Genomic DNA, 23,654 nt, shown 5'->3' with positions numbered 1-23,654 from the left:
CCGGCCACCATATATGGGGAGGTGGGGAGGGAGGAACAGCTGGGAGGCGGGAGGTGGGGGACGGGTGTGGCGAATGGGCGCGGAGGGGGCGGGGCCTCAGGGGAGGCAGCAGCGGGGACGGAGGACGGGAGACCGGCGCGTGGCACAGAGGATCGAAAGGGGTACAAAAACAAAGGGGCACAGGGCACAAAGTCTGCACAGGGGTACAAGAACGGAGGCACAGACGTTGGCGAGGGGTACAAAATAAAAAGGGGCACAGAGCAAAGCGGGGGGCAGGGGACAACAACAGATACAGGCACAAAGTAACGGAGAAAAGCGGCGAGCGGGGGGCAGGGGGCACAGACAGATGCAGGCACAAGGCAACAGGCTGCAATGAAAACGAACCTTAGGCCACCACTGGCCACCAGGGATGAGGTGCAGGTGGAAGCCTGCGGGTGGAGGAGGGCCTCGAATCCACGGCGGCGACAGCAGCGACAGCGGGGGTGCAGGCGGAGCTGCAGCGGGGGGGGGCGACCTACCAGGAGGTCAAGGGTCACTCTTCTCACCGCGCAGAGGACACCATATATGGGGAGGTGGGGAGGGAGGAGCAGCTGGGAGGCGGGAGGCGAGGGATGGGTGTGGCGAATAGGAGCGGAGGGGGCGGGCCGCAGGGGAGGCAGCGGCAGGGACGGAGGACGGGAGACCGGCGTGGGGCACAGAGGAGCGAAAGGGGTACAAAAACAAAGGGGCACAGGGCACAAAGCACAGGGGTACAAGAACGGAGGCACAGACGTTGGCGAGGGGTACAAAATAAAAAGGGGCACAGAGCAAAGCAGCGAGCGGGGGGCAACAACAGGTACAGGTACAAAGTAACGGAGCAAAGCGGCGAGCGGGGGGCAGGGGGCAACAACAGATACAGGCACAAAGTAACGGAGCAAAGTGGCGAGCGGGGGGCAGGGGGCAACAACAGATACAGGCACAAAGTAATGGAGCAAAGCGCCGAGCGTGGGGTAGAGGGCACAGACAGATGCAGGCACAAGGCAACAGGCAGCAATGAAAACGAACCTTAGGCCCCCACTGGCCACCAGGGATGAGGTGCAGGTGGAAGCCTGCGGGTGGAGGAGGGCCTCGAATTAACCGGCGGCGGCAGCAGCGACAGCGGGGGTGCAGGCGGAGCTGCAGCGGCTGGGAGTGACCTACCAGGAGGTCAAGGGTCGCTCCCCCCCCCCCCACAATTCTGTGGTGTGCAAATTTTATATATTATCCTTTCTTAATGTAAACGTCTTATGACTTCTTAAACAAAACTGTAGCTCTGCAAGGTCCAAAACCAGCTGCAATCATCACAGCAGGTTCGTAGGTATGTGCAGTCTACCTCTCGGTGCAATCCCTCTTATGAATGTCACTCTCTGCTAAAGCTGCATATTATCGCTACTCCACACCCATGCTCAAGCCTCTTGTTTATTTTGAATGTTGCATTTTGTTTTTCGTGGCAGTTGGTAGCATATCAAGCAGGACTTACATGCTACTGACTTTTCCCCACACCTTCCATCCTTTGTGGCGTAACAATGTGGCATCTCCTCTTATTACTTGTGCCTTCACTAAACGCGTGTAGTCACGTGGTTTCCTCTACTCTTCGTAAAGGGCTTTCTGCATTCTTTATAAAAGTCTACTGAGACAGTGGCAGTTACCTGCACGTGAAGCAGGACTTGCTGTAGTATTGACACTGTCCCAGCCCTTCCAACCTTTACTAGGCAGTAATATGGCATTTTAGCTTTATGCTGAAAGGCTCAATGCCATGGTTGTTCTTCTTCCATTCCATCCGCCCTCTCATCCCTGTTTCTTCCTCCTCCCCGACCTCCAGTCCCTGCTTCTTCTCACCCCTCGTCTTTCCCCCGTTTGCTATTGCCACCTGAATGCCAAAGCCAGAAGCTGCCCATGGGCGAGACCTATTGGCTTTGCCAATGCTTGTTAACGTGTGTTATTTGTAAATTCAATTTTAAACTGCTTTTAGTAAGTAACAAAACGTGCTGGCTGTATCATTTAACCATTAAACTTGTTGTTAATGCACGTTAGTTTCATGCTGCTGTTCTGTATCTCGCTCCAAAGTTCAAAAGTGCTTCACACTTGCAGTTTTTTTAATTAATAGAAGGTTTAATGACCAGGTTCTGTTTTCCTCAGATAAGATACTAAAACATAACCGACTAATAGTCCCTTCTCACAATCAAAGGGGGTGATGCAAGTGGGATAGAGGTGTTTACAAATGCATGTAGATTCAGTGCTAGGGCACGAGGTGACAACTTTCATTCTCGGCTAAAGCTAAGGGAGCCCCTTTTCTAACAAGCAATGTCAAAGCCAATAGGTAGCCTTTTGATAATTCTTATTTTGTCTTGTCATGGTTTTTGAAAAACTTTTATGTTCTGCGAAAAGTGGGTCCTCATGAATGTATAAAAAAAGCATTGGCAGAAGACAAAAACTATTTTATTTTGTCTAAAAAAACACACATTACTATAGTACTCCTTGGTACTGAAAGGAACTACTTTGTGTATGGATGTACTCTCTGGAAAGAACAGTTGCCATAACTGGTATTGAAGTTAGCCAGTGGCTGAAATGAGCTGACGTATTGCCCCTTAACACATGCTAGAGTGGGTGGATGTAAAACAAAAAATCTTGGCTAACACAGACATAAAAGAATCAATTGCTATGGCACTGGCTGCTAGCTTCTTGCCTTTGAGAAACAAGGCATTAGAGAAAAAAGCAAGAAAGATAGAAACAGAGAAAAAGAAAGACAAGAAAGAGTAAGAAAGCAAGAAAGAAGACAAGCAAGAAAGAAAGATGAGTATAAAGAAATCAAGACAAAGAAATGAAGGAAAAAGGCACGAAAGATGGAAACAAGGCAAGAAAGAAGGTAAGAGACAAAGAAAGAGAAAGGAAGGAAGGAGCTAGTCAGAAGGAAAGAAAGATGGATGGATTGAAAAAAGATGGACAGATGGGAAGGAAGTAACTAAGGAAAGACAGAAAAAGAAAGAAAGAGAAAGCTAGAAAGAAAGACGGCAAGAGGCAAGAAAACGACAAAAGAAGGCAGAAAGAAGAAAAAAGGAAAGATAGAATGAAAGAAAGAAAGACGGATGAAAAGAAAGAGAGAAATGAAGGAAGGACATGGACAAAAGGAGAGAAAAAAGAAACAAAGAATAAAAGAAAGAAGGTGTAGAACCGGCTTTTAGAGACCCCTCCCGACTGGAGGGTCAAAGCCAGCGGTGCAGGGGACACCTAGAATCTACGGGTTCACCTTGATTACTCATGCATTACCAAAGAGACCAGGACAACTTAGCTGTGGAGGAAAGTAAATTAAATTTATTAGCTCGAGCTAAGGATAGGGTCCCAGAATGGTACAAAGACAATTCTACGGACTCTGCTGCTTTACTCCGCAGTGCACACATAATTATAGCACTAGCCACACCCTTTACACATCCAACAAATTCCTCTTCAGTCTCAGGTGGCGTAATCATGGCCAGAGAGCGTCGGTCTCTGATTGCACAATGTACACAGCCTCTTACTTCAGCGCCCAGATGGCGTGGTCACGGAGCACAGCTGATGGTGTAAGAGGCTGAGTTACCAACAGTGGACAGGATGTGGCTAAGTCTCTGGCACAACCGGGGGGAGGGGGCGAGGTACACAAGCAGCTTCTGGAATCGGCTCAACCGCAAGGAGGGTTAAGCAAGTTCTAACAGGGACATAGAAAGCAATCCTTCACCAGATTGCCGAGAGCATGGCAACACGAAATGGAGTCTCAGTTGCCATTTTAAGCATAGTTCAACAGTCCCTCCTTTTGCCATGAAGAGGCAACTTTCAGTCATCACCTAGGTCAATGTCCATCATATTCTGGACCTCCTTCTCAAGCATCATCATGGCATTCTGGTGGTGTGAATTTACTGGCTTGGGTGTTAAAGAGGTGGCACAGAGGCCACATAGCGCGGGCATACATTGAACACAGAGGCAGCAAGAAAAGAATGCGGCTGCAATGATGGCAACGAAAATCAATATCTTCCATCCCCACTGAGAGACCAGGCCCCAAAACCAACCGGTTAGGGACCATGAACCCTCATCCTGATGGATTTCGGAAACAATCTTATGGAGATTCTGGATTGCTTGATAAACTGTTGGTGCATTATCAGGTATATATACACAGCGGCTGGTTCTGATCAATTTACAGACTCCTCCACGGTCCGCTAAGATTATGTCAAGAACCATCCGGTTCTGCAAAGTCATGAGGCGGTCCGCTTGAAGTTCAACAGTGATGTTACAGAGAGCACCGGCAGTCACGTTGATGGTGGCCTCTACCACTCTTGTAAGGTGTCGAATATTGCTACTACTTACCACAGAGCCCCAAAAGGGGAGGAACCCTTTAGCAAAGTCTCTAAATTCTTGGCCAGCCGTGTCTTCAGCGTCAATTACACCTCTCTTCTGGATGTGGTGTGTTGCATCGGCTGTGTATGTTGGGGGAAGCAACCAAGCGATATAACAGGTGCCAGCCCATGACTTGGGAAGCCAGGTGTAGGCCTTGCTCCCGCACACAAAATAGGTATTGAGCGAAGCCACCAGAGCTGTGCGAGTCGAGCCATTAAGCTGGAGCGTGTAGGCGCAGTCACTCTCCCACACTCATACTGTTCCACTGCTCTTGATGCAGCATCGTCCAGAATGTGGGTAGACAGGGAGGTCCCTGAGGGGTGGCAGCCGTCGTCTCCCTCCACTGCCGGTGAGGCTCAGCAGATAGAAAGACCCGTGGTTGTTCTCATATTAATCTTTTTCGGGTGAAGTCCTATTCATATTTGGCCACTCTGTAGCCAAATTGTGGGTGAATGCTTGCTTGCTACTATTTTTCCCTGGGGATCGCGTAGATGGTTTACTTGAATAGAAGGTGTCAAAGAATACCGTAAACCATCCGTAGGCTGAACCGGCTCGAGAAAAGGGAGCAGGAACCCGGGGCATCCCTGTGCCCGCAGTATGGGGCATCAACCCACATACCCAACAGTTCGTTGTATTCACCACAAGCTGGTGCTGGTGTAACATCTGAATGAAAGTATTGTTATAAAATTCGGCCCTTCTTGTTTGCACGTGGGGGGCAATGACACATGCTGATGCGGCGATTCTGTAGAGATAGGAGACTCAGGTGCTGCAAGGGCAGCGTGTGTTATCCACCCGAGGCAGGCCAGTACAACTAAAATAATTATGAGTACAAGTAGACAGATCGTGTACCGGCCATGTATTATCTTTATGTACTTTCTCTTCTTCATTTTCCTGTCCTTCAAACTTTCAGCGTTCATTTTTGTCACCGTCATGCCTCCGCTGGTCTTACCTAGTTGCTGCCTGTGATTGGTGGTTGCTTCACCGGACAGTGATTCCAGCAGTCCTATTGATACATTCTGGTCCGCTGCAGAGGGCAGAGACCTTTGTCTCTTCAGTCCATTTTTCTGGGTCGAAGGTTGTACCTGGTGGATCCGGGCGTTGTTTGATTAGGAAACAATGACTCCGGCTGTTGAGTGTCCCGCAGCCTCAAACGCGGAGGAACAGCAGCTTTCAGGATGTCGTCGTCCTCTCACTCAGATGAAGCCCAGGCAACGTTAGCGTCACTGAAGGGTATGAAGCGTGGTATTTGTTCACATTTGTCGTCTCCCAGGCCCTCCTTGACCCACTGGTCGTATGGCAGTGGCAGAGGCACTCGTTTGCAGTGCGTCGCGTGTACCCAATTCTTTCTTCCTGCCACTTTCACTGCAGACCTGGTAGCCAACAACACTTGCTGGGGCGCTTTCCACCTTGGCTCCAGGTTCTTAGTCCTCTGGAAGTTGCGGTTGCAGACCCAATCACCTGGCTGGGTGGTGTGGTCAGGGCCCTTGGGTTTGGGTGGCAGGATGTCCTGTACTTGACGATAAATAAGACGCAGGTTATGGGTCAATTCATGTAAGTAATCAATCAACAATGGGTATTCGATATCAGAATATTTCTTTGGGCGGGGCACTCCCCAAACATTAGCTGGCCGACCAAACACTATTTCATAAGGAGATAGTCCGGTTCAGGATGTGCCGTGGCTCTAGCGGATAAAAGGGCATGGGGCAGGGCGTCCGGCCAAGACAGTCCTGTGTCAGCCTGTATTTTAGCCAATTTCAATTTCAGTGTCCCATTGTGGCGTTCAACCAGACCCGCTGACTGGGGGTGATTGGCGGCATGGAACTTCTGTTTGATCCCCATCCCTACACACACTTTCTTCATTATTTCTCCTGTAAAGCGACTTCCGTTGTCGCTCCAGATAAGTCTGGGCATTCCGAATCTGGGAAAGAATTCCTTCAACAGGATCTTAGCAGTGCTGATAGCAGTGTTGTCCTTAAGGGGGTATGCCTCAATCCACTTATTAAAGGCACACACAACCACCAGGACATATCGGAGGTTGTTGCATCTTTCCATCTGAATATAATCTATTTGGAGCACCTCGAAGAGGCAAGATGGGGGCGCAAAATTCCCAGCAGGTATTGGTGTGCCCTTACCTGGGTTATGCATCAAACAAATCATGCAATTCCTGACTAGCCTCTCAGCATATTTTGGGATGTGCTTGTTTTGCCATACCGGAGATAGCAATTAGCAAATACCTTTTGCACTAATATAAGCTGGGCCATGAGCCATAGTGACCACTGGCAAAACATAGGCATTGGGTAACAACCAGATCCATCCAACAGCCATTCTCATCTAATAGGCCTGTTTGCTCTTCCCAGAGAGTCTTTTCCTCTCTAGTTGCCTCCGCCTGTATTTCCTTCACATTTTCAAGAGTGTCCTCATGCATCCCTCCCTCTGGTACCCAATTTGAGGGGCCAGATACATACATACGGGTGGAGACATTTTTTGCTGTTTCCTTTGCAGTCTGGTCAGCAAATGCATTACCTCTTCCTATGTTGTATCTTAGTACCGTGGGAAGTTAAAAATCCCCTCTCAGCCCACAGTCGCCCAAAATTATGTGCCACTCCGAAAACATACTGGCTGTCGGTGTAGATGTTGACGGCCATCCCGGCACTCAATTCACATGCTCTTATCAGCGACACTAACTCAGCGGCCTGTGCTGATTGGTAAGGTATCCTCTCACTCTCCACCATTGTCTGTAACGTGGTGATAGCATAGGCGGCAGTTGTGCTACCATCAGGAAGTTTGAAACAAGAACCATCCACATACAGGGTACCATCAGGATCAGTGAGGGGTGTCAGTCAAATCCACACGGCTTTTAGTCTCTTCCTCCGTCCGGAGGACACAATCATGCGTATCAGAACTAGTGTCACCATCAACAAAGGGTAACAATGTGGCTGGATTCAGTGTAGTGCCGCGGCGGATGGTGATATGACTGGCTAAGGGAGTCAACTCCTATCCGGACAAACGTGCACTAGTAAGGTGTTGAGTTTTTGTCCTATTCAATAAAGTATCAACTGCGTGAGGAACCATAACTGTAAGCGCAGTATCAAGAACCAGACCAGCAGATTGGTGACTGGATATGGCAGCTGCGGCTGCTGCTCTCAAGCAACTGGGCAATGCGTGTGCCACGTGATCTAGAACGTCAGAAAAATATGCACAGGGGCGTTGTCTGTCACCAAAACACTGTGTTAATACTGACAATGCGCAACCATCACGCTCATGTATGAAAAGAGTGAAGGGTTTCTGATAACTAGGGGTGCCTAGCAACGGGGCCGAACACAAGGCGGGTTTCAGTTCTTCAAATGCACGCTGGCATTCATTTGACCAAGGAAGCGGGTGAGCAACATCTGTAAGTGTGAGGGCCAACAAAGGTTTAATGAGTAGAGAAAAATTGGGTATCCATTGGCGGCAGTAGGAGGTGATACCAATGAAAGCACAGACCTCTTTCTGCGTTTTTGGTGGGGGCATTTTACTGATAGTCTGTATTCGTTCAGGGGTGAGGTGGCGTCCCTCCTTCGATAGGAGATGACCTAAGTAGGTAACCTCATGTCGACAATATTGGAGTTTGGAGAGGGAAGCTTTGTGATTGAACTGTGCCAAATGCAGGAGCAATTTCATATTAGCTTCTTTACATAATGCCTTGGTGTCTGCCGCTATGAGCAAATCATCAACGTACTGGAGTAATGCAGTACCTTGAGGTAGGGACAGGGAATCAAGTTGGCCCTTGAGGGCCTGACTATAAATGGAAGGGCTCTCTGTATATCCTTGTGGAGCTCTACAGAACCGGAAACTACGACCTGCCAATGAGAATCCAAAAAGATCCCTACTCTGTTCATCAACGGGTATACTAAATAAGGCATTCTTCAAATCAATGAAAGAAAAGAAACATGACGACGGGGGATCATAGTGAGTAAGGCAGTGATATCTGGGACCACAGGAAACTAGGGAACTACTATTTTATTTATTTCACGTAAATCAATGACAAATGATAAACAGGGGGCTTGGAAGGGTCGGTGCATTTGAGGACAGGCAGAATTGGGCTGTTACACACATTGCCTCTTGTCTCTTCAACCACGCCCTTGGCCCCTTCTTTGGGTATTTTGTATTGGGGAAGTCGGGGAAGGCGAGCATTTTCCTTTAGGGTAACAGAAAAGGGGGGTATGGACAAAAGGCCTACATCAGTATCATCTTGGGCCCAAAGGGTGGGAGGGATATTTTGAAGTTCCTGGGGAAGGGGATCTGAGGAGGCTAATTATACTGGGTGTGTGGTAGGGGGGCCCATAGTGATGTAAACACCATCAGGAGAACAGTATATGGTGGCATGTGATATTTTCAATAGATTTAAACCCAACAAATGTTCTCCACATGTGGAAGTCAAAACCATAGGGGAATCAACCGTGTAGGGTCCTATTGTTAGCACCAGTGGTTGTGAGACGGGGCAAAAACACTAGGGTACTAGAAAACCCCCACAGAAGACAATGGGGCTCCAGGGACTTTAGACCTAGCAATAGAACTTTTGGTTGCACCAGTGTCGACCAAGAATGGTTCCCTAGAACCCAGTGTTGTAACGTGAACATACGGTCCCTTCTGGTCAACAGGAATAGGCACGGGTCCCTTTCCTTGTCCTTGGCAATCCTAGTGGGACAGAAACCCCGTCCCTTCTTCGGGCTCATAATCCTCAGTAAAATAATTGCGATCTTCATAATTGGCTGCATCAAATCTATTCTCGTGCATGAAGGGGCGCCTGTCCTGTGACTGTGTTCTAAGTCCGCCTCGTTCTCGTCCTCTCTGGGGCCGTTGCCCTGTGAAGCGGTCAGCTGGAGCAGAGTGGTTCCAGACCAACAAGGGACACTCATCGCACCAATGACCCTCCTGGCGACAATAAGCGCACTGATTGGACCCCAGCGGTGGGCGAGGAGTCACGGGGCCAGGTTTATGAGCAACTCGTTGAAACTTCGGGGCACCCATGTTTTGGGTCTGGGTCGGGTATGCCTGTTGGAGTAATACCTTTGTTTTCAGATCTTTCGTTTTTTTTAATCTGTTTTGTCTCGCTCTTCATTCTCCCTATTCTCATAATACTGGGTCATTGTCAAAATGCCAGACGGGGTGGAAATAGGCCAGGCACTTTCCGACATTTTGAGCTTAGTCCCAAGTTCTGGTAACAAATTGGACACAAATGTATCCACAAACAGTCGCTATCCCCCCTCTGAAGTCATATCCTGTCCACTATAGTCGGTGAATGTGCTTTCAAATCGTATGAAAAAGTCTGAGACACTTTCATCTTTCTTTTGCCTGCAAGCAGCTAATTTATCCCAATTAATACGGTGAGGTGTCAACATCTTTTTCATGGCGGTAAGTATCTGGGCCGGAAGGGCCAAGATCATGGGATCAGGTTTCTCACCACCAGTTCGAGCTCTGTCGGCCTCCCCAAATTGTTGTCAAGTGTGGCCAAATTCGGCCTGATCATTATGACGTATTTTAGACCATACTTCAGTCGGTACTACCTGTCCCATTAACATATCGATATCTGCTAAAGTCATCATACAAGACTGGAGGGTCTGAGTCAATTCCTTGTAATAACCCGCTGGATTTTTAAGCGGGTCAGGCAATTGGCTTTTAAGCTGGAGGACATCAGACCTTTTCCAAGGGACATGGACCCACATTTGCCTAAAACCCGCCGGTATGTTAGGCTGGTCACCCACGCCAGCAACGCGGTCCCTCTAAACAGGCTGTACCTCCCTCATTGGAAAACCCTTATTCAGCATGGCATCAGATAAAGAGTCTCTAAAGGCTACTAACGTGATCAGATCGCAGAATAGTGCGAGGCCCTGAATGTCCCCCTTCGCAACCTTATTGCGAAGGTCAGACAAATCTGGGGGTGGACCTAATTCTACCAAATCTACCCACATTTGGGTCAGTATGTCACACATATCACAAAAAGTGTCAATCTGTTGGATGCGCGTCCACTGATCCATGGTCATCCATATATCCTGAGCGGTGTACATAGTGCTATTTCCCATCCACATACTGTTAAATGGTAGCGGCAGTTTCAGTTGGTATCCTTTCAAGTATTTGCCCGGCGGTAATCGCCTCTCATACCACTCGATAATTTACCAATAAAAGAGGCAGGCGCCGGAGACTGGAAGGCAGGAAACAAGGTTTTATTCCGTCGGAGCAGAACACATCAGATCAGACAGCAAGGTATCGTCACGAGGTGCTCTAACTGCATCTCTGAGACCTGGTCTCTTATACACTGGTTTATTGCTTTATTACACATAGTACATTCTTGAGATTCCCTTGATGTGCGGGGAAATATCCCCTGAAGCCCCGGCTCAGATCCGATCCCACACATGGTTACAGTAGAGGTTCCCACCCTACCCGCAGTGGGAGATGGCTATCGCGCAGCAGGGAATTCCGCTAATTCCCGGGGGTGTGTGCAACCGGCCGGGTCTCAGGGGGTAGGGACTTTGATTCTACTGTAATCCCTTTGATGTGGGGTGTTTCCCTTACAGTAGGGGCAATAAACTGCATCCGCAGGGCTAGGTGATGGCCTGGGACCAGTTCAGACAATGGGGCGCAGAGGAAGGGGGTTATCAAAGGAGAGGCATGACCATGTATGGGTTGTCGGTCGGAAGTGGTTCCGTAGCAGGGTCGCGCAGAAGGAGAGGGTTTATGGCCTGTATGAGAGAGCGGGGGTGGCCGGCGCGCGGGGGATGCTCGCAGCGCCGGGGGAAAGCGCTGGCGATCGAGAGTGAGCGGGGAGAGAGAGTGGGGTGCCTAAAATGGCGACCGTACATTTGCTATGCGTGGCGCTGGGGAGAGGCAAGATGGCGCAGATAATGTTCAGTTTGCACGCTAAATTTCCACAGTCCTCCCTTTTAACATGTCTCGCCAGCTTGCCTAGTTTGGATCTATCCCCATAATACCCCGTACCTCCACCTCATTCAGAGCTTTCATCCGCTCAGTTTCAAAGTCCAAAGTCTTAGGGCAGATGCAGTTCATAAAAAGCGAACATAAAGGTGGCAGACACTGAATCCCCAAGCAACATCCACATAGTATCATGATTGGTATGAGGATAAATGAAAACAGCCTCCATCCCCAACCTTTAATAGCGTCCCAAAACCAACTCCCCAGTGACCATTCTTCTTGTTCTTGATGGACCTCTGTGGACAGTCTGTGGAGGTGTTCAATTGCTTTGTAGACTGAGGGTGAGTTATCCGGTACGTAGGTACAACAGCTGGACCCAATGATGCGGCATGCTCCTCCGCGGTCAGCCAGAACCACATCTAGAACAAGGCGGTTCTGGAGAGCCACCAGGCGGACGGCCTGAAGCTCAGCGGTGTTGTTGGCGAGGGCGCCAGCTGTAATGTTCATTGCTGTTTCGACTGCCTGGGTTAAGTGGCGGATGGCACGGCTGTTTGCCATCGGACCCCAGAGCGGAACAAGACCCTTTACTGCGTCCATGAACTGTGCTCTGGTGGAGTCGGTTTGTACAATGTCTTTGGCACGTTTCTGTCGGTGATGGTTTGCTGGAGCCACATACGTCGGAGGAAGGACAAAGGCGATGTAGCAGGTGCCTCCCCAACCTTTCGGGAGCCAGGTGTAGGCCTTAGTACCACACACGAAGTACATATTCGGGGAGGCAACAAAGGAAGGTGGGTCAACTGAGTCCAATGTTCGGGTGATGAGGCAGGAGCTGTGGCCCACCAGCTGTGCCCCCAGGCCTTCGAGGCATACAGATCCAGTGATGTTGATGACGGACAGGGCCACTGTTAGGGTGGCGGCTGTCCGTTTTCGGAGGTAAGAGAAGGTGGGTCTGGCTGGATTGTTGAACACTTGCATTTCAATTCGTTCTTTGGCGGGGATGTCCATGTGAAAGGAAGTGTTCGATCTCAGAGGGCAGAAGAGGGCGGAGGTTCTACCAGTTTTGTTCAGCCAGAACCCATGGTAGAAGTGTGACATGGTTCTGCCGGAAGTGGCATTGTCCTTGTAGCTCTCCTGCAGGAGGATCAGCCAGGCGAGGCAGGAACCATGGACGGAAAAAGGTGAAGGGATGAAGGGGATTGAGTGCCCAGTGGCATGGGGCAGCAATCCACAGATCCAGCAGTTAGTGGCGTTGGTGGCAAGATTGTGTTGGTGGAGTAACTGCACAAAAGAGTTATTCCAGAACTCCTTACGCCTTTCTCGGAGTTGGGGTGAAAGTGAGATCAGATGGTGTTCTTTCGTGGTGGTAGGTTGAACGGTAGTCAGCAATGTCTTATGAGCGGGTGTGCTCTCCTCCATGATCCAGAAGGTGACCACGAGGAGAAGGCAAAAGAGAAGGGAAATGAAAAGTGCTATTGTCTTAAAGCTGTGCATTCGGTCAGTCTTTGGGTTTTTGAAGTGGATCTTCGGACGTCCGGTTGCTTCCATCATCTTCATGTCGGGCGCTTCCATCACCTTCAAGAGACTCGGTAGCGGGCAGAACCACAGACTTTGTTTTAGTTTCTCTCCTGGTGGCCTTTGAGGTGACTAGGCTACCGTTCTGAGATTTCCACTTAGCCTGTGGTCTGCTTAGCCGAAGTTCTCTCCTTTCGTCGCAAGTTATACCCTTCTTTGGATGGCACAGTGGGATCGGGATATTCAATCAACTCAAGTGTCTCTGTATCCGGGCAGCGGCTCAGGGATGGTCGGTCTTTGTCCAGAAGTTCCTCTTGGGCGGTGATGTTGTCCGTGGTTGTCAGGGTCGGTGATACCTTCTTGCAGTGGTGTGCATGCAGCCAATTGCGTTTCCCCTCCACTCGAAGAGCTGTTCGGGTGGTGATCAGGACTTGCAGGGGGCCCGTCCACCGGGGCTCCAGACTCTTGGTGCGCTGGAAGTTACGCACTAAGACGAAGTCACCGGGTTGGATGTCGTGTCCCGGGCCCCTGGAAACATCGGGAATGGCGTGCAGCACCTGCTGATGGATAACAGACAACGTCTTAGTTAGGTTATACAAATAGTCAGACATGAGGACGTCCGGGACGTCGTGGATGGATGATGGTTTTGGTGCAGTCCAAAGGTTCATGGGCCGCCCAAAGACGACCTCGTAGGGGGTTAAGTGGTGTTTGGTGGGGGTGGAACGCATTGATAGCAATGCTAGTGGGAGAGCGTCTGGCCATCTTAGTCCTGTGGCGGCGACTATTTTTGCTATCTTAAGCTTCAATGTGGCATTGTGTCGCTCAACGAGGCCTGCAGATTGGGGATGGAAGACCGCATGGAACTTCTGTTTTACACCCAACCCTTTTAAGATGAGTTGGATAACTTCGGCTACGAAGTGGGGGCCATTGTCACTCCACAAAATTCGACAAAGGCCGTATCGGGGGAAGAATTCCTTCAGCAGTACTTTTGCAGTAGTCATAGCGGTGTTGTCATGGGTCGGGTAGGCTTCCACCCACTTGCTGAAGGCACACACAACGACAAGCACATACTTTAAACCTTGGCACCTTTCTAGCTGGACATAGTCCATTTGTAGGACTTCAAAGGGGTGATTGGGGACCCCAAACCCTCCCCGGGGTACAGCAGTTCCTTTCCCAGGGTTGTGTTGGAGGCATACTAGGCATTGTTGGACCAGACGTTTGGCTGAGTCTGGTATTCTGTCGTTGTGCCAGACTTTGGAGATGAGTTCGATCATGGGGGCAGACCCTATGTGTGCGGGGGAGTGTGCCATGGTCAGCATGGGGATCAAGTATGAGTCGGGTAGTAACCATTTGTTCGAGTCTTTAGTTCGCCAACAACCGTCATCGTCCTTCAATCCCACCCGGGCCCATTCAGTTAATTCGTGTGGTGTGCTGGCTAGTTGGATATCCCTAATTGTTTCCCTAGCATCCTTCCATTTCTCAGTTTGTGACCTGGTCACGTACATGCGGGTCGTGGACTTATTCTCGGCTGTGGTTCGGGCAGTAATGTCAGCGAGTGCATTTCCCTGACCTATAATGTCTGTCACCTTCTTGTGTGCCTGGCATTTGATCACAGCTATCCGTGTGGGGAGGAGGACTGCTTCGGTCAGGGCAGAGACTAGATCTCCATGCAGGATGGGTGTGCCATGAGAAGTCAAGAATCCCCTCTCTTTCCATAAGAGCCCGAAGTGGTGAACTACCCCAAAGGCATACTGACTGTCTGTGTAAATGTTTGCGGTTGTCCCTGCTGCCAGGATGCAGGCTCGTGTGAGGGCAATTAGTTCAGCCGCCTGTGCTGATCGCTGTGTGATGCGGGCTGTCTCAACAACTGTTCGAGCTGTGGTGACTGCATAGGCAGCTGAGGTGGTGCCATCAGGGAGCTTGATGCATGAGCCATCCACCCACAGTTCTCCGTCAGGGTCCGGGAAGGCAGTATCCCGGAGGTCAACCCTACTCTTGGTTTGTTCGTCGGTGAGGGTCACGCAATCATGTATAGGGGATGCATTGGGGTCAGGGAGAGGTAGTAGAGTAGCTGGATTCAGAGTGGTGCATCGTTTCAATGTGATATGGGGTGCAAGCAGAGTCAGTTCATACCCAGTCAGTCGTGCGCTAGTCAGGTGTTGAGTCTTGGTTTGGTTCAGGAGGGTATCAACAGCATGGGGTACCAATACTGTGAGGGGGTTCGAGAGCACGATCCCCTCACTTTGCCGGATAGAGACAGCAGCGGCGGCTACTGCTCGAAGGCAGGCGGGCAAAGCTCTGGCTACGGGGTCAAGAGTGGCAGAGAAGTAGGCACAAGGGCGTTGCTTAGGGCCTATGGACTGGGTTAGGACAGACAACGCACATCCCTCCCTTTCGTGGGTGTAGAGGGAGAAAGGTTTAGTGTAGTCTGGGGTTCCTAGGACTGGGGCCGAGCAGAGGGCGTCTCGTAATTCTTTGAAGGAGGATTGGCATTCGGGTGTCCAGGGGAGGGGGAAGGGGACATCCTTAGCCAGCAGGGAAAGCAGAGGCTTTATGGTAAGACTGAAGTTTGGCAACCACTGTCGACAAAAGGAGGTGAGGCCCACTAGGGATCGTACTTGCTTCTGAGTTTTGGGAACAGGGGTTTCTAGGATGGTTTGAATTCGGTCAGGGGTAAGTTTCCTCCCGTCTTTGGATAGTAGGTGGCCTAGATAAGTTACCTGGGGCTGGCAGAATTGTAATTTCTTTCTGGAGACCTTGTGACCGTTCTCCGCAAGGAAGCGGAGGAGGTGAATGGTGGCTGTGACGGCGAGAGGAGTGGTGTCGGCCGCCAAAAGAATGTCATCAACGTACTGTATCAACACCACTCCATCGGGTAGTTGGACTGCATCCAGTTGCCTCTTGAGGGCTTGGCTGTAAATACTGGGACTCTCAGTGTAGCCTTGGGGTGCCCTGCAGAATCTGTACGAACGGGCTTTTAAAGTGAAGCCGAACAGGTAGCGGCTGTCTGGGTGGATGGGGATGGAAAAGAATGCGTTCTTGAGGTCAATAACAGTAAAGATGGTGGCAGTGGACGGAATCAGGGTGAGGATGGTGGTGATGTCTGAGACTACGGGGTACTGGGGTATGACTACTTTGTTAACCTCTCGCAAGTCAACAATGAAACGGTAGGCTTTCTCATCCCCCTCGCCTTGCTTCTTTACAATGGGTAGGATAGGGCTGTTGCAAACATTACTGACTACTTCTTCCACCACTCCTGCCTCGACCAGGGACTCGATGATTTCCACCAATGCCTTCTCGCCTTCGGGTGATATCCGATACTGTGGAAGCTTCGGGAGCACTGCGTCCGGTCGGACGGTTATGTGTACCGGGTCGATCACCATGCGCCCTACATCTGAGTCGGTTTTAGCCCATAGATGTGAAGGTAATGTGTCGAGTAGGGACATATCAGCATCGGTTATAGAGAGCATACGCCGTGTGTGACAGGGTCTGGACAGATCTGGGTTATCGTGTAGGATGACTCGAACTCCGTCTGGGGAGCATCTGATGGTGGCTCGAAAATGCTTTAGCAAATCAAGTCCCATAATAGCATCGGGGGTGTTGGAGGAGAGCAGAAAGGTCGTGTCAGTGGTGTTATCTTCGAAGTCAAAGGAGATTGGTGTTGATAAGGGGTTAGTGGAGGGCGTTCCGTCAAAGCCTATTGAGGTTACGTGTGAGCCAGACAAGGATGCCCTAGGAATCAGTCGTTTAGATAACGCACTACGTGTCGCCCCAGTATCTACCAGGAATGGAGATTTTGTGCCCAAGACCTTAGCGGTAACGTAAGGACCTTGCTGGTCAACACGGAGTTCGACTGGATCCCTCCCTTGTCCCTGGCGGTCCTATGCGAAGTCATGGGTGCTTTCGTAGTCGGACTGCTGATACTGGTTTTGTCGGGGGCGATCAAAGGTGTTTGGTCTGCCTGGCCTGTCGTTGATGGTGTTGTTCGTGTGCCCTCGTCCCTGTCCTCTGTTTCTGGGGTCATATGTTGTGTCTCTGGGGTCCCTATTCTTGTTCATTTCCAGAAGGACCGGGCACTGGGATTTCCAGTGTCCGAACCCTCTACAGAACGCGCATTGATTCCCATCCAAGTCTCTCCGTCCGTTGTAGGGTGCAGGTGTATGGTCTCTAGGGGGTAGCTTTCTAGGGGCGGTTGGTTGGTAATTCTCTTTCGGGGGTTCCCTTCCTATGGTCACCCCTTGCAACTGTGCTATCATTACTCTCTCCTTCAGTTCCTTTTTCTTCTTCTCTGATGCCCTATCGTTCTCGTTTTTCTGATTTTCGTAGTATTGGGCCATCTGGAGAATCGCTGCGGGTTTGGAGGCTGCCCAACTACTCTCGCTGGTCTGTAGCTTCTGGGAAACTTCCTGTGACAGACCCTTTACATAATTCTGGACAAAGAGGTGGTGTCCGGTTGCGGTGGTCATGTCTTGGCCACTGTAATCGGAAAACACAGTCTCGAATCGGGAGAAGTATTCAGACACATCTTCCTGGGGTTTCTGACGGCAAGCCGTCACTATCGACCAGTCTACCTTTCTTTCTGAGATTAGAGTCTTCAGCTTTTGTACAATCTTGTCTGGGAGCTCTAAGATGGCTTTCGGGGGTTTCTGTCCTGGCTCTCGCTGTTTATCTATGGTATCGAGTTGTACCCAGGTATATCCGAACGGCTCAGCGTGGTCAACTTTCCGGATTTGTTTCCACACATCAGCCGGCAGACATAGCCCAAAGAACAAGTCGATATCTGCTAACGTCATTATCGTTGAGCCTAAGGCTGTACCCAATTCCGTGTAGAAGGCAGTCGGGTTCTTTCTTAAGTCGGGTAGAGTCTTTCTAAAAGTCAAAATATCTTGCCGGTCCCACGGCTGATAGACCCAGTTATATACAACCCTTCCCTTCGCATCTGGGTTGTTGATGTCGTCGTGTGTTCCCTGACCCCGTGGGGGGACCCAGTAGGGGGCAGCTTCTTTAATGGGCATCATGGCATCGGCCCTTCCTCCCTGGGGATTAATTGCTATGGGGGTTTCTGTTTTGGTGGTCTGTCCATGTTCTTTAAGGTGTCGGTAGACCTCGAGTGTACGAGTGAAGAGGTTCGTTACATCGCCCTCTCTTTCTTCCCCAATGTCTACCTTCCTATATAGGGCCGCTAAGCCTTCGGGACCTTTATCGTGGTACCTATCCTCATATGCATTCAGGGCGTGATAACAGAGCCGTACGACGAAGTGTCGTCTGCGGCTGTCGGCATACGATTTATACACGTCTGTTATATACTCCTCACTTTCTTTTCGCTCCACCAGCGTCCCTACTATCTTGTCAATTCCTGCTCGTTCATCCTTAGTTAATCGATTCATTCTGGTGGACTCTTTCTTTCCTATCTCATGGTCGTCTAGCGTTGTAGTCGACGTTGGGTTCGGCACAAGAGGCTCAGCCGGCGCGGCAGCCTTGAGGGCCGAGGCCCCTGTACTGCTTTCGCTCGTGTTCGGGGGTTGTGGGTGTTGCACTATTGATTGGGAGGGTGCATACAGAGGGGGCATGTAAATGATCGGAGGACCTAACAGTAATTCGTCATTCGTTCGCTGCTTGGAGGACAACTCAGGGTAGAGCAGAGAAGGGGTCCTAACAGCGTACTGGCCTGAGGTTTCGGGCTCCTGTCTTAGTTTAGTTTCCCTTCTCTCTTTTATGTCTTCTTCTAACTTTCTAGCGGCAAGGTGAGCTGCCTTTCGTAATTCCTTTTCTGCTTTTACTTCTTCCCTCTTTTTCCGTTGCGTTGCTTCTTTGCGCCACATGCCGATACTGTCAAGCATAGTAGGCGTCGTCTTATTGCTACGCAGAGCTATTTCTAGCGCTTCTATCTTATGGTCGTCGAAGGATCCCATCAGTGGCCACTGACTTTCGGGGTCCTTCTTGGTATATTTATGCCACAGCTTGCTATAGGCTACGGCGACTAGTCCATATTTAGTGAACATGTCCTTATTAGGGGTGCCTTCCAGTGGAGCCGGATGGTTCACCTCTAATAAGCGGTCCGGGCAGAACCAACTACCAATCAGTGGGGAGAAGATAGGCATGACGGGTTTCAACGGGGACAAAAGTCAGCACTACCTATCTTTTCACTGCTTGCAAAGACTAGACAGAATATCTCTATTCTTCGTTATTTGTAAGCAGAGAATACCTCCAAAGAACCAATATCGAACAACTAGTGTTCAGACAATCAATCAATCAATCAATGGGGAGATAAAGATAGGCACGACGGGTTTCAACGGGGACAAAAGTCTGCGTTACCTACCCTTCACTATTTGCAAAGACTAGACAGAATATTCCTATTCTACGTTATTTGCAAACAGAGAATATCTCAAAAAGCACTATTCTTCAAAACAATCAATGTTCGGACAATCAATCAATGGGGAGATAAAGATAGGCACGACGGGTTTCAACGGGGACAAAAGTCTGCGTTACCTACCCTTCACTATCTGCAAAGGGAGAGAGAGAGAGAGTATTTCTACTCCTCCCCGTTTGTAGACAGCGAATATCTCAAAGAGAACAATCAATGAGCACAATCAATGAGCAATACTAGTATTTCCAGAGCATTAAACAATCAATCAATTATTTCTCAATTTGTCGTGTATCACGACCTTACCCGGACCGCGTGGACAGTTTCTTGTCTTCCGCCTCCAGCGCCCGATCGTCCTCTACTCTCCGTATTTGCCGCGGCACTCCTGATGGTTCCCAGTCAGGACCGTAGATCACTCGAGAGAGGTCTGCTCGGAACCAGTGAAGTTCGGATGATCGGCTGCCAGACGAGGGTCTATTGGGCAGGAGCTCTCCCGATCGTTGCAGTCGTTCACTCTGTCGTCGGGACCTCTCCCACTGGATCCACGTGTCGCTGATGGGCCCCACGTTTGGGACGCCAATTGTTAAATGGTAGCGGCAGTTTCAGTTGGTATCCTTTCAAGTATTTGCCCGGCGGTAATCGCCTCTCATACCACTCGATAATTTACCAATAAAAGAGGCAGGCGCCGGAGACTGGAAGGCAGGAAACAAGGTTTTATTCCGTCGGAGCAGAACACATCAGATCAGACAGCAAGGTATCGTCACGAGGTGCTCTAACTGCATCTCTGAGACCTGGTCTCTTACACACTGGTTTATTGCTTTATTACACATAGTACATTCTTGAGATTCCCTTGATGTGCGGGGAAATATCCCCTGAAGCCCCGGCTCAGATCCGATCCCACACATGGTTACAGTAGAGGTTCCCACCCTACCCGCAGTGGGAGATGGCTATCGCGCAGCAGGGAATTCCGCTAATTCCCGGGGGTGTGTGCAACCGGCCGGGTCTCAGGCGGTAGGGGCTTTGATTCTACTGTAATCCCTTTGATGTGGGGTGTTTCCCTTACAGTAGGGGCAATAAACTGCATCCGCAGGGCTAGGTGATGGCCTGGGACCAGTTCAGACAATGGGGCGCAGAGGAAGGGGGTTATCAAAGGAGAGGCATGACCATGTATGGGTTGTCGGTCGGAAGTGGTTCCGTAGCAGGGTCGCGCAGAAGGAGAGGGTTTATGGCCTGTATGAGAGAGCGGGGGTGGCCGGCGCGCGGGGGATGCTCGCAGCGCCGGGGGAAAGCGCTGGCGATCGAGAGTGAGCGGGGAGAGAGAGTGGGGTGCCTAAAATGGCGACCGTACATTTGCTATGCGTGGCGCTGGGGAGAGGCAAGATGGCGCAGATAATGTTCAGTTTGCACGCTAAATTTCCACAATACGAGCCTGTTGACTCATAGCGAGTTGTTCCTGTGCATTACCTATCTGTCTGCGCAAAGTACGTCGTCTGGGAGTGGGTGGTCTATGCGGAGTTACATAAGGGATATAATCACAGACCAAGCATTTGCTAATAACCCTGTACTGGGGGAAGGTGTCAGATGACTGTCAACAAGAAACGGATTCGTTGTGACGGGAGTTAAAGGCACATTGCGTTGGACAGGCATGGGACCAGTGGAAGGAGCAACAAGGGAAGGGGAAGGGTGGACCTGCACCGATACCGTGGCCTGAACAGTCGGGGCATCGGGAACGAGTGGCTGAGTGTTAGACCTGGCACCTTGCCGTGAGTCTCCCTTCCACTTTTTGTTGCTGTGCCTCATGTGTTTTTGCTGATGTTAGCTGCTCAGAGCACTGCGCCACTGCCAACCAGTGCCACAGTGTAAGTGCTCCCTGTATAAAATGTATATGTTGGTTGGATTCCATTATTGGCTTATTTGGTATACTGTCAGACCCCAGGAGTGCCCAGGGCTTGTAAATACAAATGCTGCTGGTGGGCTTGCAGCACTGTTTGTGCCACCCACAGAAGCTGCCTAGTAAAATGTGTCTACGGTCTGCCATTGCAGAACCTGCGTGCAGTCTGGTACTGTCATGCTGACTGGGCAAGTGCACCCACTCGCCAGTCCCTAAACCTTCCCTTAACTTCATATTAGTCACCCCTATGGTAGGCCCAAGGGCAGGGTACATTGTAAGCATAAGGTAGGACAAGCCCTGATGTGTGTGGCATGTCCTAATAGGGAATTACAGCCATTTTCGTTTTTCACTATTGTAAGGCTACCTGTTCTCCATAGGCCAGAATGGGCTGTTAGAATTGTTACATTCTATGATCCTAACAGACCCAGGGAACATGGTATAAATTCGAGTTTAGTATGCCTGAACTCAGAATAATAAAATACATCTTTTAGTAAAGTTTATTTTAGTATTCTGTGTTTGCAAATACCACTTTTAGAAAGCTGGCGTTTGCTTGCCTAACCATTTCAGCCCACCTCTGCTAGGATGTGTATTGGCTGTCTGGTTTCTGTGAGTGACAGGGCTGGGGAATTTCAGGAGACAGGCTGGGGCAGCCCGGTGGTGAATAGAGAGATTACATATAGATGGGTGGGAGGAGTACACCTGCACTCTGAATAGGGCTGTGCCTTTCCACCACAATGCTGGCTCCACCCCCTGGGGAGCGTCTGATGTCTCTGCCCTACACACTGAAAGGAGAAGCCAGAGTCCGGTAAACAAAGTACTCCAGAACTGGGTTGAACTGGGCAAAGGTCCCCTGGCCTGCAAGAACAAAAGAATTGCACTATAAGTATTGGGAGCCTGCTCCCAAGAAACTATATGCTGCTTGATAAGAAGAACCTCTGCCTGAGAAGAAGGAACTGGGAAAGCTGTAAGGAGGAGTACTGTCCCTGACCTGGGGGTGGCCTGCAGTGGTTGCCTTGCTGCTGAAGGAGAGGAGAAAGACTACAAAGAAACTTTGCTTCAACTTGTGCTTAAAGATCTCCAAGGGCTTGTGAGTGAGCTTGCCCCCTGACCGAAGTCCCAGGACCAGTGGAATTCATCCGCCTCACAATCCGCTGCTAGAAACGCTGTTTTTAGCATTTGCCGAGACCGGGAGCTGTGTACGCTTCGTACCGCCAAATCGTATCCAGCAACGCACCGTACCCCACCTGTCCGCCTCGAACAATGCGTCCTACGACCCATAGATTGCACCGTGACTGGCTGACTTCGCCACGTACAACGCTGCGTTTCATCGAACCATCTTGGTTGGTGCGACCCGCACCCTGCCGCTGAAGTTTAAGGCTGCCGCTCGCATCGAAGGGGGTGGGGGGGGGAGTACTCACCATACGTACGCCCCGCACTGCAGCCAAAGACTGAAAGCTGCTCCCACAGTACGCTGCAACAAACAGTAAAGCACCATACAACGTCCCGTCCCCTCAAGCAACGCGACTCAGGGCCCCAACAAGCCGTAAGCTTGCACCGCGAAAGGAGGACATCGCAGCGTACAACACATTGCTTTCACCGCAGCGTCCGTGACGAACTCTCCAAAGCTAAGGTACTGTGTACGTTCGCACCGTAGGGTGTACGCTTCGCACCGGAGCGTCCGCAGCGCTTATAGACTCATTCTGTAGGCCAGTTCATCCCCGTACGGGCCGAACCAAGAAGAACAAAGCGCACAGAACTTTTAAAGTACGCTGTAACAAAGAACTGTTTATTGCTAATAGTACTGTGGGCCTTTTATCGTTATTTGGTCTTGTGCTAAGCCTGATATAAAATACTTTTTTTTTGATAATCCCATTGTGGAGTCCATTTGTGGTGTTGTCACTGAGTTACTATATGTGGTCACAAATGCTTAACCTATAACGCTCTGAGATATGCCTTGTCTGCTCACGCCAAGCTACCTAGAGGGTGAGCAGGGGTTGTTTTAGGAGTGTAACCCCTTACCCTGACTAGAGGAGAGGGTCCCTGCTTGTCACAAGTAGAATCCCCATGATGAAGCATGTCACCTTCGTGGTGAGTGAGGGATTTAGTCCTAAAAAGGGAAATGCCTTGTGGCGTGTCTAGGTGTTACTTTCGTGACCTTCTGAATATCTGCTAACCATTTGATTGTAGCTTTTCAGCACATCTTTTTCTAATTCATGCTTTAGACCTTTGGATTTTGTACTGTTTTGTCACAAGTACCTACCTGTGCCAACCAGAGATCCCCAATTCTAACATTGGTGGTCAGCGGTGAGGATCCTGAATTTGCATTTGTGATTCATGTACAGCGATTGGTGAACACTACGTAGTTAGTTTAGACCATAATGCAGCCACGTACTGTTTTTTGATTTGTGTTTTGCAAGAGATCTCCATTTTTGAAAAATCATGCCTGGTTCAGTCATTGTTGAGAAAGCGCCATCTGTAGTCTCTGAAAGCAAAGAAGTAGAATGGGAAGAGGAGAGACTAGAGAGCTACACCAAGGCCCAGCTGAAGGGCTTCTGCAAAAAGTTCAAAGTTCCCCATGCTGGATGCAAGGTCAAG

The sequence above is a fragment of the Triturus cristatus genome, chromosome 5_2 (genome assembly GCF_964204655.1).
Source record: "Triturus cristatus chromosome 5_2, aTriCri1.1, whole genome shotgun sequence".
NCBI classification, from domain to species: Eukaryota; Metazoa; Chordata; class Amphibia; order Caudata; family Salamandridae; genus Triturus; species Triturus cristatus.
This window is presented reverse-complemented; position numbering follows the sequence as displayed.